Genomic DNA, 14715 nt, shown 5'->3' on the forward strand with positions numbered 1-14715 from the left:
CACATTTGGGGAAAAAAGTAAATGACGTAATTGCTCAATGGAGTAGGCCCTTCCTTACTTCCACAATGACATATGCATATTTTGTAAGCTAATCTTTCATGTTAGGATATATTCTCATTCATTTAAAAAATGCCAACCAATTAAAAAAACAAAGAGAATATGCCAACCACTTTGCCTAATATTAGAGTCAGAGAGATGAGTAAGACAGGATTCCTACCCTTCTAAGAACTTAACATTTCACAGGGGAAACAAACATGTAAGCATCAACCATAACGAGACAAGCACTAAGAGGATGACAAAGGGCTGGTTGCAAAGGCCCAGAAGAAGGATACAAAGTAATAAAATTGCATTTCTTTTAAAACATTTTTTTTCTTCTTCTCCTCGTTCTCAGCTTTTCACTCATTTTATAAATACAGCAGAACCTCCATGGTTGACCACCTCCATAATTTTACCTCATTTTCACAGACCAGACATGCGCCACATGTGCTCGATGGAAGTTCCTTATGCCGACCACCACTGTAGTTGCCTGGTTTGTTATAGTCCAGCAAGTGATCAGCTTAGAGAGGTTCTACTGTATTCTCATGTGTCAATTTTAAACACAGTGGGCTTGCAGATGAGCAAGACCTAATCCCTGCTTTCAAGGAGTTTATACTTAAAAGAAATGGGAGCAAAAATAACTACATTGGAAAGAAGACATAGCTATGGGCACTAAGAGGGACAAACTGCTTCTGGAGCACAGAAGAAGGAGAAAAGACTTGAGTTTGGATCAGAGAAGATGTTCCTAGAGCAATGCTGCTAGAACAGGATCTATCAGAACGCCATCAGATATCCTTAGACAGATTTCCTTAGACAGATTTGGGGGGAAATAGTCCAAACTTGGAAAAGGGAAATGGGAGAAAGGCAAAATACAGCAAAGTATTTGAGGAATGCTTTGAGTAACTGTAGAGTGCAAGGAGAGAGAGTAGGAGACTGGAGCCAGACTTTCTAGGGCTTTGAATGCCAAGCAAAAGCCATCGCAGGGAACCATGCTATACCACCATGCTTTACGCCCATCTTAAGTCTGCACCACAAGCACTTGGAGGTCTTGTTAGGCCTTGGTTCTGGACTACAACTCCACAGCTACTGATTCAGTCAGTTTAGAGTAAGGCCAAGGATTTGCATCTTTCATAAATTCCCATATGCTGGTCTTTGAGAATCACTTCTGGAGAGTTCATCTGGTCAATTGTGTGCAGGATAGTTTAGAACAATGGTTCTCAACCTTCCTCATGCCGTGGCCCTTTAATACACAGTTCCTGTGGGTCGCGACCCACAGGTTGACAACCACTGGTTTAGAAGGAAGAGATACCAGTCAGCACAGAGTGACAACAGCCAGGTGAAGAGCGAGGGATAAACTGGAGTCAAGTGAAATAGTCAACTATAGTTAAGGGGTGTTTTCAAATAAAAATCCAGTTCCGTGTTGCCTTTTGCTATGTCCCATCACTGTACCACCGAAAAAATTGCTTTCATGGAATATTAAGGCAATATAAAACCAAAATGAATTTCTATTAATATGGTATAATTCTGAATTAGTTCAAAGTTATGTATTAATTAGAAGGGTAACTTCCTTTCAAAGGATGTGAAAGGATATCTTTTATCTCTTTTGGTATTGAACTAGCTTAGAAAAACAGAATTAAACCAGAAAGGTGTAAAATGTGAGGTTATTCCTTTTCATATTAGAAATTATATAGAAAAATAAAAACTTGAAGCTTCTAATCTAGAATTTGATGAGGCTACAAAAGGTTGTTTAGTCAAGTCTCCTGCTGCCCAGGGAAAGATTACATCCAAAATCTTTTAAGATCTACAGTTGTATATTTTATTGGTGAAAATCATGAAATACAGGGAGCATTAGGGGGCTATGGAAAGTTCAAATACAAGTCCAAAAGTTTAGAATGTAGACAAAAGCTACATATTCATTATTATCATTCTAAATTCTACTAGTTGTTCCCACTAATTTGGTATCAAATCAAGGCAGTGTCTTCTTTTACTTTTTCTAGAGATTTATCCTGCAATAAAATCCAATTTATTGAAAGACGTACCTTTGAATCACTACCATTTCTGCAGTATGTGTAAGTTACAAATAGAACTTCATTACATTTGGAACTTTTATTAAACTTATAAACCCTCTGCTATTCACTTTGAAATATGATTAAAATTTTACTAGTAGAAAGTTACTAAAATTTATAGCAAATTCATTTAATCTCTAGCAAAGATTAGTGTGAGAATTATTACACACAAAATTATTAGTGTGAGAATTATTACACAGATCAGAGGGGATCATAATAGAACAATGGTCTCAACTAGTGGGATTTTGTACCCAGACGACATTTGGCAATGCCTGGAGACATTTTCAGTTGTCACAACTGTGGGTATGTTACTGACACCTGGTGGGCAGAAGCCAGGAATGTTGTTGACCTACAATGTACAGGACAAATCCCCCAAAGAATTATACAGCTAATATATCAATAGCACTGAAGTTGCAAAACTCTGTCATAGAGAAATAAAGATCTCTCAACACAAGTATTGGCTGAGCATTCACTGTTTCGTATCTACACATTGCATGTATAGTAAATGCAATAAAGTATAAATCATAAGCCAATATCTTCTACGGCAAAATTTCCTTCGTGTACAGAGAAAGTACTGAGGTTATGTTTTGTCATATAGAAGTTAGAATCACTGCCAAATGATGAATGCTCTGAAAGAATATCTTTTCTTCTTCTTTATCGGCTTATGTCTTTCCTTTTTCTTGTTGTTTTTTGTAGAAATCTTGGTTGCAATTTAATCACTGAACTGAGCTTCCGAACGTTTCAGGCGTGGCATGGAATGCAATTTTTACACAAGGTGTAAGTTAAATAGATGAACACATAAAAAGCTATGTGTAAAAGCATCATTCAGTTATCAGTTAACTAGGTATCAGCTCATTATGAACTCTGAATAGCATATCTTAAGATCTATCCAATTTTTCTTTTTTAATTTTTTTTAAAGTTATATTTATATTTCACAGGAAGGACCAATCCAATATTTTCAGGTGAGGAAACTAAGGTACAAAGAGGCCAGGAGACTTGTGTAACTTCCATATGACATGCTCTGCTTTCCCTAGAAACGATCTTTGGAATGGGTGATAAAAGATGTCAAGCAAGTAATGCTCAAATTAGCATTGTCTTGGGAGCCCCAACAATGCTGCTTTGATATGTGAATTGTCCTTGAAATCCTACGTTTGAATATAACTTTGATTCCTACTCATGTACAGAGTTTCTAACCGCTGAAATGTATACAGCGTCTAGCCACAAAGGATGAAGCGTAACACAAAGTCCTCCAGGGTGCAAAAGGGGAAACATGTTTTCTCGGAGTCAGTTTCTTTTAGTTTTTTATTTATTTATTTATTTATTTATTTTTTTGGTAGAGACAGAGTCTTACTTTATTGCCCTCGGTAGAGTGCTGTGGTGTCACACTGCTCACAGCAACCTCCAACTTCTGAGTTTAGGCGATTGTCTTGCCTCAGCCTCCCAAGTAGCTGAGACGACAGGCGCACGCCACAACGCCTGGCTCTTTATTTTTGTTGCAGTTTGGCCGGGGCTGGGTTTGAACCCACCACCCTTGGTATATGAGGCCGGTGCCCTACGCACTGAGCCACTGGTGCCACCCAGAGTCAGTTTCTTTTCTTTTAAACCAGTGTGGTGCCTGTGGCTCAAAGGAGTAGGGCGCTTGTCCCATATGCCGGAGGTGGCGGGTTCAAACCCAGCCCCCGGCCAAAAAACCTGCCAAAAATAATAATAATAAATAAAGCAGAAAGAATTCCAGAAAATCTGCCATAGGGCACGTCTCTCCCTGACACCCCATACCTTATTTTTTTAAAAAATATATACCTATGAAGAATGATCTGTGGGCATCTTTGCACTGTGGGGGAAAATGGTGTTCATGTTAAGCTATAGTGCAAAAAATGTTCAGAGAGAAAATACATTACTTTAGCCTAATTCCATATACTTGCTTTCCTGACTACCCTTCAACAAGTAATGTAGAGGGGCCAGGCACAGTAGCTCACACCTGTAGTCCTAGAACTCTAGGAGGCTGAGGCAGGTGGATTTCTTGAGCTCAGGAGTCCGAGACTAGCTTGAGCAAGAATGAGACCCTGTCTCTAAAAAAGAAAAAAATAGCCAGGGGTTGTGGTGGACACCTGTAGTCCCAGCTACTTGGGAGGCTGAGGAAAGAGGATCACTTGAGACCAAGTATTTGAGGTTGCTATGAGCTGTCTTGCTATGGTACTCTACAAAGGGCAACAAAGCAAGACTTTGTCTCAAAAAAAAAAAAAAAAAGCTATGTAGGTTTTATTTTCTTTCAGCTCAAAATTCAATAATTTCTCTGTGACACAAGCAGATCATGGTAGGTATATATGATCTATGGCCTGAAGGAAATTTCAGACTCAAGGTGAAGATCCTCTTCTAAACTTGACTTTGGAAAAGACTGTCCACCTGTCTTGAGGTTTGGAAGTCTAATTTCACACCATTCATTTTGGGTTAGAGGGAGGGGTTTAGGGTGTGTGTGGAACTGATTAACAGTTTCTACAGAGGCTGGTCTTATAGGGACCTCTTCTCTTCCCTTGTTAATTTACTGATGCCTTGCATAGAGGAAGAACACAAGGGTCTGTTTTTCTTTTGCCCTCACACCAAAGAACCAGATTCATTAGTTCCCTCCACCAAGAGATTTAGATGGAATCAGTACAAATGTCTTGAACTCACCACCTTCACTGAACATTGTCGACAGAAGAGAAGGCAAACTCTGTAAAATAATTTGAAGAGGTCTATTCTAAGAACTGAATTTGAGGACCATGGCCTGGACCCATGCCCAAGAAACCTTGAGCAAGTGGACTCACTGTGACTGGATTCTATTCAATTCAGGGAGACAGGCGTTGCATGTAAAGTCATAAATCAATACAAGGCAGGGTGTAAGTTGGTTTGGCCTAAAAAGGTGGGACATCTCAAAATGGAGGTTTACAGGTTATAGGTGGGTCTTAAAACTCTTTGATTTGTAATTGGTTAAAGAAATGAAGCTTTGTCTAAAGCAGGCGTCCTCAAACTTTTTAAACAGGAGGCCAATTCACTGTCCCTCAGACCGTTGGAGGGCCAGACTATACTTCAAAAAAAAAAAAAAAACTATGAACAAATTCCTATGCACACTGCACAAACTTTATTTTGAAGTAAAAATACAAAACAGGAACAAATACAATCACATGGCCTCATGTGGCCCGCGGGCCGCAGTTTGAGGACCCCGGGGCTAAAGGCTTGGGATCCTTTAAGTTAAGGACATCTGTTAATTAGAGACAACAGGTCTGCCAAATACCTAGACTCCAGTGAACTGTTAAGTAAGCAGAGGACCTACAGGTTTGTCCTCTATAGCCTCAGGCCTGTTAAGGAGTCTCCCAGAAGGGAGGGGGCTTGATGAGGCATTTCTGACTTCCCCTCTTAGCGCTAGCAACTCAGCCCTTTGGCCAAGAGGGGGGTCCAATTAGTCAGCTGGAGGGGGGAGCCTTAAGATTTTATTTTTAGTTATTATTATTATTTTTTTGAGACAGAATCTTACTTTGTCACCCCCTGGTAGAGTGCTGTGGTGTCATCTCATCTCCGCTTACACCTTTCGCTGGCGACCAATATAACAGAGTAAGAGTTTGACCATCGATGCTGCCTCTGGCGGATCTCGGCCAAAAGGGGAGTTGTGAACTAAAATAAAACCTTACAAACCACAGCTCCTTAGAAGGCCTCACCTGCCGCAGCCGAGCCGGGCACGCGGGTTCCGGATGAACGGAGCTCCCGGAAGCCCCGCCCCCGCCGCCGGCCCGCGCGCGCCCCCCACCTCCGCCCCGCGCGCTGCTGCGCTCGGCCCTCCCCTCCCTCTCCCGCCGTCCGCCTTGTTCCGCCTGAGCTTGCGGGTCAGCAAGAGCCTCCAGCGTGAGCGTGCGGCTGCAGCCCCGGCCACCCAGCCCTCTCCCCCTCTTTTCTGCCTGTCTGCCTCTCCTCCCTGTCGCCGTCTCTTCCTCCCGCGCTCTCGGTCTGTGAATCTCGACCTTCATTTCTTCCACCCCGCCCTGCCGGGTCCCTCGCGTGCCCAGTCACCAGGCCGCGTGGGCCCTGCCACGCCTCCTCCCCTCCCCCAACCGCCACCCCCTCCCCGCAGGCCACACGGGGGCCGCAGCTGGGCCTGCTTGGCCTGGAGCCCGTCTCAGCGCCGACACTTCTCCAGGTCAGCGGGCCTCCGACCCGCCGAGCAAAATGGGAAATGAGGCAAGTTATTCTTTGGAAATGTGCTCAAACTTTGGTGCAGATGAAATTAAAACGTTAGGAAAAAGATTTAAGAAGCTTGATTTGGACAAGTTTGGTTCTTTGAGTGTGGAAGAGTTCGTGTCTCTGCCTGAGTTACAACAGAATTCTTTAGTACAGCGAGTAATAGATTCGACACAGATGGGAATGGAGAAGTAGATTTCAAAGAATTTATCGAGGGAGTCTCTCAGTTGAGTGTCAAAGGAGATAAGGGGCAGAAGTTAAGGTTTGCTTTTCCTATCTAAGACGTGGATAAGGATGCCTGTATTTCCAATGGGGAACTCTTGCAGGTGTTGAAGATGATGGTGGGGAACAATCTGAAAGAGACACAGTTACAGCAAATCGTAGACAAAACCATAATAAATGCAGATAAGGATGGAGATGGAAGAATATCCTTTGAAGAATTCTGTGCTGTTGTAGGTGGCCTAGACATCCACAAAGAGATGGTGGTAGATGTATGGCTCTTTTTTTTTAAATGACTTTTTACTTGGGTCAAAGATCCCCAGAGGGTAGGGTGTGGAAGAGGAAGGAGAAACTACTCTGCTAGTGCTTGGGGTCAGGATTATTTATTTATTTAGTAGAGACAGAGTCTCACTATCCTGCCCTTGGGTAAATTGCCCTGGCGTCACATGGCTCACAGCAACCTCTAACTCTTGGGCTTACCCGATTCTCTTGCCTCAGCCTCCCGAGCAGCTGGGACTACAGGTGCCTGCCACAACGCCCGGCTATTTTTGTTGCAGTTTGGCCAGGGCTGGGTTTGAACCCGCCACCCTGGGCATATGGGGCCGGCGCCCTGCTCACTGAGCCACAGGCGCCGCCCGTTGTGTGACTCTTTTTAAAGAGTACCACTCAACACTTTTGCTTTCTCATCCATCTCTGAAGATCTGCTCAAGATGCCCAGCAATGCTCTCTGTGTATTTAAATGGAAGTATTTTTCTCTGTGAAGCCACGTTTTCCAACATGAGCCTCATGAAGCCAACCAAGTGTTATTGAACTTACTCTCTGAATGACTCAGTGTAGCACTTTAAAGTCTGAAGAACAGCAGCATGAAAAGAGCATATCAATGTGGTGGAGAAAGGGAAGGGGTTGGCTTTTTAATTTATTTTTCTTCATGTTTTATAAGAAGAAAGTATATATACATATGTAAATATTTATATGTAGCTTTCTATGTATGTAGTAGGTTGGCTTTAATTTAATATACTTTGATTCAGAAACAAAATAGAGTAAAAGTGCCAAGCAGAACATAAAACATCCTTACTTTTATTTCACACAGTTGTTTTTTTTTTGTTTGTTTGTTTGTGTTTTTATTTCACACAGTTTTATATATAGATAGGAGATTGTACAATTTGAGCCCGGTGTTAGGCCAGCTGTTTTCCTTTTCCTGTGCTTTCTCCTTTGAGAGATTGACAAAGCATTTGTTAATGTCTTATTATTTACCTTAATTACATTTTTGTAACAAAGGAGTCTGTAACTTTATTTATACTTAAGAATATATTTCCAGGGACTACGTCTCACTGCTGAGCAGCTTTTAATATGCCTCTCCTTGAGGAGAAAGTATAGTTCGGCGCTACTGCCAAGAGCTAGTTCTTGTGTGCATGTGATAACTGCACAGTGCTTATGGCTGCTTCATTCTGTTACTTTACATCTAGGAGTCATTGCATTTATTGAATGTCCCTGAGTAAGGGTAAGTTACCAGTTGTGATTTTATACATAAAGGCCAGAAGCTAGCTTAGGCAGTCATGATTTATTATATGCCTTACTTAATGAAGAATACCTGAAATAATCATGTAACTGCTTAGGATATCCATTTGTTTCATTAAATGGATAATTTGTCATTAAACTTGTGTTTGAACCATGAATTTCCCTTTATGTTTCAAAAGACTTGCAACAAATAAAAACTGGGGACATTAAATGTGCCTATATGTACTAAACACCCATATATATTTGTGATTAAAATGGGAGAAATCTTGCTAATTATATGTCACAGAAGAGCAAAATGCTATTCAAATTTGTACCTCTCTTTACTGTAAGGCATAGAGAATGCATAACGGTTTTCCTTGATTTGCCCATATAATTGGTAATGGGTAATAACTTAATAGATGTGTGTGATATAAAAGTAGTATATCCTGTTCTACCACTTGATGTTATCCCTTCCCTTTTCTGCAAAGGTACTATTGGCTGGAAGAAAAACATTTTGGTTAGCTTCGTATGACAGTATTTCCTGATATAGTTTTTCTGTAAAAACTGGTTTTATAATCATGAGTGGAAAAGGGCAGGTTGAATCGAGTTGACTGAATCTTTTTTTTTTTTTTTTTTTTGGTAGAGACAGAGTCTCACTTTATCACCCTGGTAGAGTGCCGTGGCGTCACACAGCTCACAGCAACCTCCAACTCCTGGGCTTAAGCGATTCTCTTGCCTCAGCCTCCCAAGTAGCTGGGACTTTAGGCGCCCACCACAATGCCCGGCTATTTTTTTTTGTTCTTGCAGTTTGGCCGGGGCCAGGTTTGAACCCACCACCCTGGCCATATGGGGCCGGTGCCCTACCAGCTGAGCCACAGGTGCCGCCCAGAGGTGACTGAATCTTAAGCTGAGTGCACCTCCTGCCATGGCTGTTCCTTCAACTGAGTGCTGCACATCGTGGGCTCTGCCTGTGAGAGAAAAATCCCGGTGCTTGGTGTCCTTGCATGACATGGAATTTTGCATGTAGATCAATTTAAAATGTACCTCTTGTTTACATAATTTGCATAATTTTAAAAGACGATGTTGCCAAACTTTGGAAATGTTAATATTCAAACTGAAAATCTCCACTTCATGTAACATCTTCCTCTGGTTTATAATCTCAGCCAGTGGTTTAATCTGTTCCAGTGTCAACTGCCATGTGCTCTGCTTCAAGGGGGAACCTAGTCTTTGTGACTTTTTTGTACATTAGTATTTGTTACAAATATTTTAGCAAATGCTTTCTATTTCTCTTGCTTGTGCATATCTTGGCTGGCGTTACAGAAAAATAGTGCAGACGTTATTTCCTTACTGGGGAATGGGTTTGTTTCCTTTTCTTTCTTTGTTTTTTTAGTTTGTGTGTGGGTTGGGTAGGGGAGCGGTGGTTTATGTTGAATGTTTAGTTTCTCTTCTGCATGGTACATCACGTTGTGGGATCTTTAGAGAACTTCATACTGTATGAATAAGAAGACAAAATATTTGAAACTTGAAAAAAAAATTCTTAAGCCAGCACGCCTGGTTTAAGTATTTTATTTTGGTTCACAATTTCTCCCTTTGGCCAAGATCTGTGCCCCCACCCCCACCCCCCCGGCTTAAGATTTTATTTTGGTTCACAATTCTTCCCTTTTGGCCCAGATCCACCAGAGGCACCATTGATGGCCAGACTCTTATTTTGTCCCATCCCGAGAGCAAGACTGGATGTTCGGGCCAGGTTTGTTAGAAGGGAAGGGTGACTCACCTGGGCAGTGCTCAGGGGCAGTTAGAGAACTCTTTCAAATACAGGGGTGTAGGGTAGCTGGTAGGCAAATTCTACAGCTTGCCCAGAATGTTAGGGTCCTTTGCTGTGAATTTCTGAGGGGGTGTGGGTAACTAGACCCTTTGTGTCTTTGTCTTTGGAGGAAAGACAAAGTCTTTTGTCTTTGTGGCTATGTTAGGCTCCAACAGCTGGGATGGTATGGCCCCTGCCCTGGTTCCATCTAGGCCCTTGGTGGGACCCTAATGGCCAAGAGAACTGAAGAGCCAAAAGGACTTACATCCATGAAGTGTTTTAGGCCAGATGGGACTGGAGGTGGACAGGTACTCATGGAGGCTTTTAAACCTTCTAGACAACATGAAGGTAAAAATCAAAATGTTAAAGGCAAGGCTACAAAATTAATTGATCTGTGTTGTGCTACTATATTTTGAGGTTTTAGTTGCAGGCTTGTAACAAAAAGGCCAAGGAATTTAGAAACTTAATCACTTAAGCTAAGGAATTTAGAGACTTTTGTTGTGTCACCTTATTTTAGTCTCTTTAGTGATTTGTCCTAAGGTGGCTAATAAATTTCCTGTTACATCTCTTTTTGTATAAACCCCATCCTGAGGACAATTATGCTCAGGATGGATGTTTGGACCACATGGCCCAAAAAGACAAAGTTTCTCGTTTAGTATTTGTTTAGGCTTCTGTGTACCCATCCTTGATCATGATCTGCTTTAATCTATAGAACTAAATGTTTTCCCTATGTCTTTGAACATATTTCAAATAGTTGAATTAAATTCTTGTCTAGTAAGCCCAATATCTTGACTTCCTCAGGGACAGTATCTACTGATTTCCAACCCCCACACCCACCCCTGTGCATGGTTTCTTTGTGTCCCTTATAAATTGTGTTGAAAATTGGATATTTTAAATAATACTACGTATAATGTAACAATTCTAGAAATCAGGTCCCTGCCCCCAGGGTTTGGTGTGTACTGCTGCTTATTATAGTAGTTATTATTAATTTATTTAGTGACTTTTTGGAACTAATTTGGTAAAGGCTTGTATTTGTTGTCATGTGTGGCCACTGAAATCTCTACTAGGTTAGGTTAGTCTGCTGATGAATGAACAGAGATTTCCTTAAAAGTCTAGAACCAGTAAGTCTCCGAGATTTTCCCAAGGGGCTTGTGTGCGTGTTAGGGCGTACCTTCAGCACTCAGCAAGATGGTTTTATAGCTCTGCCTTAGCTTTCATTGCCTGTTTTGTGCAGAACCTCAGAATCAGACATGGATGAGAGGTTAGGGACTTCTCTGATGTTTCCTGACAATGCTCACAGTCCTAAATATGTATATGACCTTCCAGATTTCAAGGAATGTGACTCATGGTCTTCCAGTTTAACAAGGAAATGTTGGAGTATTTCAGAGTTCCTATGGATATCTCATTCCTAGGCCTTTTCTATTAAGTTTTGTTTGTTGGTTTTTGAGACAGAGCCTCAAGCTGTCACCCCGGGTAGAGTGCGGTGGCATCACAGCTCACAGCAACCTCCAACTGCTGGGCCCAAGCGATTCTCTTGCCTCAGCCTCCCAAGTAGCTGGGACTACAGGCGCCCGCCACAACGCCCAGCTATTTTTTGGTTGTAGTTGTCATTCTTGTTTAGCAGGCTCAGGCTGGATTTGAACCCGCCAGCTCTGGTGTATGTGGCTGGTGCCTTAGCCGCTTGAGCTGCAGGTGCCAAGCCATCTATTGGTAAAAGGTGCCAACTTTTACCCATCGCCTCATGTAGCTGCCATGTTAAGACACTTCTTATAATTATCTTCCACAAACACCCTTTTAGGTTAAATAGAAGCAAGCCTTTCCAGGAAGGTCTTCCATGTAACAAACAGGTCAAATAATGACAGTTCATTGGAATTGTGGCTTCGAAAGAGCTCTGGCTCCATTTTGCTCCCTCTGGTACTAGAGATGTGGGCTACTTTTTGTTGTTGTTGTTGAGTCTCACTTTATTGTCCTTGGTAGAGTGCTGTGGCGTCACACAGCTCACAGCAACCTCCAGCTCCTGGGCTTAGGCCATTCTCATGCCTCAGCCTCCCAAGTAGCTGGGACTACAGGCGCCCGCCACAATGCCCGGTTATTTTTTTGTTGCAATTTGTCTGGGGCCGGGTTTGAACCCGTCACCCTCGGTATATGGGGCTGGTGCCCTGCCCACTGAGCCACAGGCGCCACCCAGATGTGTGCTATTTTTAAGGCTACTACTGAGCTGGGAGCAAAAGATGGTCTAGGGTAAGCTAAAACAACACAAATCTCACTGTTTTTACTGAAATTTAGCCATTTTTCCTAAATAAACACTCCTTGGGTTGCTGCATTGTGACTTTGATTAAATTTCTAGAGTTCTGAAAACATTGATTCTGGACATTTTGGCCATATTTTTTTTTTTGTTGTTTTTATGAAGGGATGAATTTTCAGATGTCTTTACTCCACCATTTTCACTGCTGTCACCTACAACATGGTTTTGTTCCCTTTTTTTTTTTAGACAGAGTCTCACTTTGTCACCCTCAGTATTGTTGCCTGGTGTCATTGCTCACAGCAACCTCAAACTCTCGGGCTCAAGCGATTCTCTTGTCTCAGACAAGAGTACTTGCCTCCCGAGTAGCTGGGACTACAGGTGCCCTCCACAACGCCAAGCTTTTTTTTTTTTTTCTTTTTTTTTAGAGGCAGGGTCTTGCTCTGGCTCAAGCTGGTCTTGAACCTATGAACCTGTGAGCTCAGGCAATCCACTCACCTTGGCCTCCCATAGTGCTAAGATTATAGGTGTGAGCGACCATGCCCAGCCTACAATATGGTTTTAAATCTCTAAAGTCTCCATGGCCATGGGTTAATTAAATATTTAATCACGGGAAGTGATTGGGAAAAGGAGTAAAAAGAGAAATGTCATTCTCAAGAGGTTCTCCCAGATGAATAGATGAAGTTTAGAAAGTTATTTTATATTTAGTTGTCACAGAATTAAGGTTAAAGTAACAGCTATTTTAAACCTTTTTTCTTCAGAGAAGATAAACACAGGCTTTGCAAATCAGAACTAACTTTAAATTTCAGCTTTGCTTCTAACTAGCTTAGTGGTCTAGGACAAGTTATATAAACTCTCTGTGCCTCGGTTTCCTCATTTATAAAAGATAATATTTACCACGTAAGCTTATTCTGAGGACTAAATGTAAAATGCTGATCACAAACGACCGGCAGCCCAATAGATATTAGCTATATAATTGTTATTTTTATAATATTCTGCAGAAGTACGCTAATAATTGTTGAGTAGAGTTAACCTAAAGGCAGATTTTCTTTTCTTTCTTGCTATTTCTCTCTTTTGTTTTGTTTGTTTGTTTTAAGAATGGAAAAGAAAATCTGTTCCAGCATTTTGGAATACAAATTTGCGTCAAAATTAATTTATTCGTTTTACTGATATTTAAATAAAATGATTTTTTCAACAAACATTGATTAAATATCTAGTAAATTTCAGGCACCATGCCAGGCACAGGTATGACAATGTCACTAAGTTGTGGTCCCCACTCTCAGGGGCTGACAGTCCAGGAGACTGATGAGTGCCCAGGTGATTACAAGCACAGTAACAAAGGCTGTGATGTGATACAAAACTATCAGTGCAAGTGTGTGACAAGAATTCCCTTCTCTCAGATTTATCCCTTTTTCTTTAGCTCTAAAGCCAAGGATTTGGTCCATTATTTTCTTAATCAGATAAATTAAACCACGGATTTAAAAAAATTTTTCAAAAGATGAAAGACAAACACCTCAGATTATGGAGGATAAATGGCATAATAAACCTGGGTAGTTCCCAAAGGAAAAGTGCTTGGCAGAGTCTTAGGATGATTTAAGGGAAAAACAGAAAATGTTTTCAGGGCGGCGCCTGTGGCTCAGCAGGTAGGGCGCCGGTCCCATATGCCAGAGGTGGCGGGTTCAAACCCAGCCCCGGCCAAGAAAAAAAAAAGAAAATGTTTTCATTTTTTTACCTACAAGTTTCATACTAAAAAACGACTATAAACTCTTTGTGGAGTTACATGTACATTGAAATGCAGGTAATTTTAATTCAATTGCATTTTTCAGAATTCTCAATCGTAATCCTCTGACAACTGTTGAAGATTCATATCTTTATAAATTGCCAGCATTAAAATATCTGTAAGTATTGCGGTCATCTCATGAATCATGAGATTATTTCTGCTGTTATTTTTTATTTTCATCAAAGATTAAGTATGTTGAATTTAGGCTAAAAAGTCATAATTTAAACTTTAACTGGTTATTAAAAAAAGGTTATTGGCAAAGAAAAGAGATTAAGAATGGATGTGTAATGAATGGGCAAGACAGCCAGCAGGGAAAGAGAACAGTAGTATTGAGGAATGTAGATAAATATAATATATATAGATGCATGTAGGAATATGATTTATCCCAGAAAGCAAAAAAGAATAGATGCTTCTATTTTAAAAATAAAAAATAAAGGGCGGTGCCTGTGGCTCAAAGGAGTGGGCACCAGCCCCATATGCCGGAGGTGGCGGGTTCAAACCCAGCCCAGCCAAAAACTGCAAAAAAAAAAAAACACCTCCCCCGTAAAAAAAATAAATAAATAAATAAAGTAATCCAGGGAGGTGAATCCAATAAGAAAATGGGAAGATAAATGTTAAAAAGTGTATACATTCCATTATTTGATGTCATTAATTTGATGCTGCAAATGAAGATAATTACATTTCTTCAGTAAAAGCTCTGTAATCATCTTCTTTGACAAATAAACTCTTGAGCTGGCTTGTTTTATATAGAAACAAAAATTGAAGTGCTGACATGTCCTTGAAATATCTTTTTAAGTACAGAATTTTTCTATTGGGGTTAATATCTTGACTCTTCGGACTTTCTCCTTCAGAGACATGGGAA

The 14715-nt window shown here is 41.0% G+C and overlaps 1 pseudogene; it reads left to right on the plus strand.

Annotated features, from left to right (window-relative positions):
- The first annotated feature begins 6317 nt into the window (after window positions 1-6317).
- Window positions 6318-6826, plus strand: LOC128584480 (calcineurin subunit B type 1-like; annotated as a pseudogene).
- Window positions 6827-14715: the final 7889 nt, after the last annotated feature.

Source organism: Nycticebus coucang, chromosome 4 (genome assembly GCF_027406575.1).
Source record: "Nycticebus coucang isolate mNycCou1 chromosome 4, mNycCou1.pri, whole genome shotgun sequence".
Lineage (NCBI taxonomy): Eukaryota > Metazoa > Chordata > Mammalia > Primates > Lorisidae > Nycticebus > Nycticebus coucang.